Here is a 4,533-nt window from a genome sequence, read left to right as displayed (position 1 = left end):
CCAGCCGTGGTTCTGAAGTCAGCCTCCGCCTTATCATCAGAGGGGCGCGGAGCAGCGTGCCGACCGAAGGGGCTAAAGTTTCAGCGGCCGCTGCAGCACGCTCCCAGAATAGCACCAAGTTCCCGGCAGCCTTGGTGGCTCTGCAGCTGGGCTTGGGGGCGGGGGGGGGGGGGGGAGGGGGGGGGGGACAGGCAACAGCTGGGCCTGGACGCCGCCCCGAAGCCAGCTGGCTGGCCCTGCCCTGCTGGAGGCGCCCTCTCTGGTGAGTGTGGGCCTGTCTGACTTGCGCATGGCACCCTGGCTCTCTCCCATCACCTCGGGGGGGCCTGGAGGAGTTCGGGAGTCAGGGGCACCCTCAAACCCCAGGTGGGGCGTGGGGCTCCTGGATGCTGGGCAGTGAGCTCTGTTGGTGTGTGGTGAGGCAAGTGGAGGGCTGAGTGACCCCGGAGGCAAGGCAGGCTGCAGCGTGCGCAGAGAGCACATGACCACGGGGCCAGCAGCTGGAGAAGGAGGAAGGGGCGGGGGGTGGGGTGGGGGGGGGAGGCACAGCCCCGCCGCCACCGGTTGGGCCTCTGCCCGGCATGGCGCTGCCTTGGGGCTGGCTCCTGGAGCTGAAGGGCTTGCCGGGAGCAGGGACGGCCGCTGAGAAGGGCTCCTGCCTGCTTGACACCTGCTCTGGGGCCCACGCCCTCTGTGCGGCCTGCGCAGGTCTCCGTCTGTGTCTCCCTGGCTAACATTTATCGAGGCCCTGCTACAGGCAAGGCACTCGGAGAACACAAAGGTGGGTCAGGGGCAGACCTTCCCCTCAAAGAGCTTTTGGGGACACAAGACCTGTGCCTACACGAGCACGGAGGCAGGAAACGTGAGAGCTTGACCAGAGATGACAGAGTGCTTGGGCCGGAGCACAGCGCAAGCCCAACAGACTTCAGACAAATGGGCTCTAATCCGTGGCACGTCACTCAGGCTCCGTTTCTAAATCGATGAAATGGAGATGGTATCTGCCTTCTCGACCACACGGGGCTGTAGAGATCAAACGTAGAGAAAAGACACTCGGAAACGGAGCAGTGCTCCGCAGAGGTACGCTGTGGTGCTACTGCATTTGCAGACTCGCCAGCGCTGCTCTGAGCTTCTTGGCCCCGGGGTTCTGGGAGCCGGAGGGAGCCCAGGGTTCAGGGCAGCAGCAGGGCCCAGCCTAGACCCTCCCCACCTAGAGAAGCTGAGGGCCTCTCTCAGTTCTTGGCCAATCACCCACTGACAGGGACTGCCCATTTTTCAAAAACAGGTCTTCATTGATCTTTTGAGAGAGAGGGAGAAGGAGAGAGAGATAGACACGTTGATGAGAGAGTAACATCATCGATCGGCTGCCTGCCACAAGCACCTTTCTAGGGATTGAGCCCGCCACTCGGACATGTGCGCCCCTGACCGGGAATCGAACTGAGAGCTCTTGGTTCCTGGGTCAGCGCTCAACCACCGAGCCACACCGGCCGCGCCGCCCACTTTCCTTGCATACAGCACTACCGTATGGGCTGCCAGGAAGGGTACGCATACCATCCCGTCTGTTCTCCACGGAGCCTGCCGCAGAGGCGAGGAGGCAGATATCTATGTGCGAAGCAGTGCGGGGCGCGGGATCCGGGAGAGCAGAGGGAGACGGAGGGCTGTGGGGTGGGGTCACCAGCAAAAGCTTCTGGGAAGAGCCAAGGGTTTTAAAGGGGGACTGATTACAAGAGGCTGAAAGAGGGGGGATCCTGGATGGAGAGTGGGGGCACATGAGTGAGGCCACAGGAAGGCCAGTGCGGAGGCCTGACTCAGAGCTGACCCGGGGCTGGAGGGGCCGCTTCCTGTGGGGAAGAGGAGAGAGATGGGGATGGGGCTCAGGTGGAGTGCAGGTTGCAGAGGCCGTGAATGCCGGGCCGGGGAGTTTGGCCTCTTCAGTTACAGGCAGTGGGAGCCAGTGAAGGTGTTGTGAGCAGAGAGCCGGGGGGAGTCAGAAACGTCCCACAATGCGTGGGGGTTTGCAGGGTGACTGGAGGTGAGGTAGACGGCAAACCCACCCCTGAAATGTTCTCAGATCTGGGGTAACACTGTACCAGAAGACTGGGGGCCTACCTGCAGCACTGTTGGCATGTTTGGGCGGAAGGGATGAGGGAGTTTGAGAGGCCCAAATCCCGGACCCTCCGCTTTGACCCTGGCTCCTAGACTCACTCTGCCTGTGGGTGGAGGCGGTCCAGACCTGGGCAGCTCGGGAGGCCCAGCCTCTTCTTCCACAGGAGGTTGGTCAGTGGCCACTGAGCCATGGATGGGCGGGGGAGGGGGTGGATGGGCTCAGCATCAGGTGACATTCCAGCAGGCTCCACCTCGGGCCCACTTCCGGGTACATTTCCAGAGGATCGGCCATGGGCAGCCAGTTGTGTGAATGAGTGTTTCACTCACCTGGCCCCTGCCCCTTGGCTTCCTGCCTCTTACGGGGCCGCCAGGGTACCTGGGTCCTCTCCAAAAACCAGGTGGCTCCTGCTGCTCCAAGGAGGCAGTCCCATGAGCCCCAGAGAAGGGACACATGGCCAGACCCTGCAACCTGGGCAGTAACCAGTTAATCCCAGCGCCGGGGCAAGCAAAGGGCAGATGCAAACTCTGTTTACCACAGGGTTCCAGGCACCTACGGGTCAGGGAGCCAAGCCCCGCCCCCCGCTCAGCAGGGAACTATTTTCACTCCACTGGGCCCAGAATGCAAGCCCGGGGCACGCCACCCCTGGGAAGTGGGCCTCCTGCTCCCCAGGGGAGGAAATGGCTCCCGAAAGGTCTGCCAGCTGGAACGGCCCTCCAGGACTCCTGCCACCCAGGCAAAAGGGAAGTCCCTCTAGGGAGCCAACCGCACTCCAGGCAGGCTCCTGCAGGGCGCCAAGCAAGGCCCCGACGCTGGACTGAGCGCAGGGCTCTGCGGGCTCAGGGAGGCCGGCTTCTCCAGCAGCAGGCACTGGGGCTTGTCCATGCCCCAGGAAGGCCTGGAACCGCTGGGCAGGGCAGGGCAGGGGCAGGGCAGGGGCAGGCAGGTGCTGCCCTGTGTGCAAGGCCCCTGGCGTGAGGGGGAGGCCAGCAGCTCCGGGGCTGTCGCACCTCTTGCTGCCATTGTTTGGACCACAGAGTAATAGGTCTGCCACGTGCCAGGCTCTGAGCAGGGCACCGTCTAATTGGGGAGCCAATCATTTAGAACAGTGGTCGGCAAACTGCGGCTCGCGAGCCACATGCGGCTCCTGAGCCGCGATTTGCCGCTCTGTTGACTAATGAGTTTGCCGACCACTGACCTAGACTCTCGATTCCAATAATTACAGGCTGTTGTTGTTCCTTGTGATTAAGCCCCTATCCCAGTGGTCGGCAAACTCATTAGTCAACAGAGCGGCAAACCGCGGTGGCTCGCGAGCCTCAGTTTGCCGACCACTGATTTAGAAGGCTGATTAAGATACACTAGGATGCCCAGGCCGCTGAGGCTCAGTTGGTTGGAGTATCGTCTTGTGCACCAAAGGTTCGGGAGTTTGATTCTGGCTCAGGGCACATACCCAGGCTTCGGGTTCGATCCCGGGTCGGGGCATGGACAGGAGATACAGGAGGCAACAGATAGGTGTTTCTTTCTCACATTGATGTTTCTCTCTCTCTCCCTCTCCCTTCCTCTCTCTCTAAAATCAATAATAATAATAATAATAATAATAATGGAGATACACTAGGATCAATGATCAATAAACAAATGCATAACAGGCCCTGGGCCACAGGGCAGCCCACATGGTTCTGGGGAAGGTGAAGGCAGCTTCGCAGAGGAGGGCCACTGAGGCTAAGCTTGGAGACAGGACATATTTTAAAAAGTGGGCCCAAGAAATTTTGGGGGGTGGGAGGGAAAGGATGTTGGAGGTAGAAGGATCAGCACCGGCGAAGGCCCAGAGCATGATGGCAAGGCCATTCTGGTATTAGTCAAACAGAATCAGAAGCATGATGGAGAAGCAGCTTCTACAGCTGACAGGACTAAGGCTCGGAGGGGACGGACTACGAACAGAGGCTGACCACGGAGCATCTGTAAGTGCCTGGCTGGCTGCGTGAGGAACGTTCTAGACCAGGGGTGGGCAAACTTTTTGACTCGAGGGCCACAATGGGTTCTTAAACTGGACCGGAGGGCCGGAACAAAAGCATGGATGGAGTGTTTGTGTGAACTAATATAAATTCAAAGTAAACATCATTACATAAAAGGGTACGGTCTTTTTTTTTTTTTATTTCAATAGTTTTATTCATTTCAAACATTTTAACAAGAAGAATGTAAACACTAATTATTATAATTTGAAACTTAAAAAAACGGAGGAATCATAGCACAATAACATACCTTATATTGAAGATGGCAAAGGCAAAATAAAATTGCCTAACAAAGGAAAGGTACAAAAGCCTTTCAAATTAAACTGAAATATAATAAAATAATTTAAAACTAAAACAAATAGAAAAGAACAAAATGTGTAAACAGTAAATTAAACATTTTCTTTAGTGCAACTTCCAAATTAT

Source organism: Plecotus auritus (genome assembly GCF_963455305.1).
Source record: "Plecotus auritus genome assembly, chromosome: 7".
NCBI classification, from domain to species: Eukaryota; Metazoa; Chordata; class Mammalia; order Chiroptera; family Vespertilionidae; genus Plecotus; species Plecotus auritus.
Note: the sequence above shows the minus strand (reverse complement) of the source record.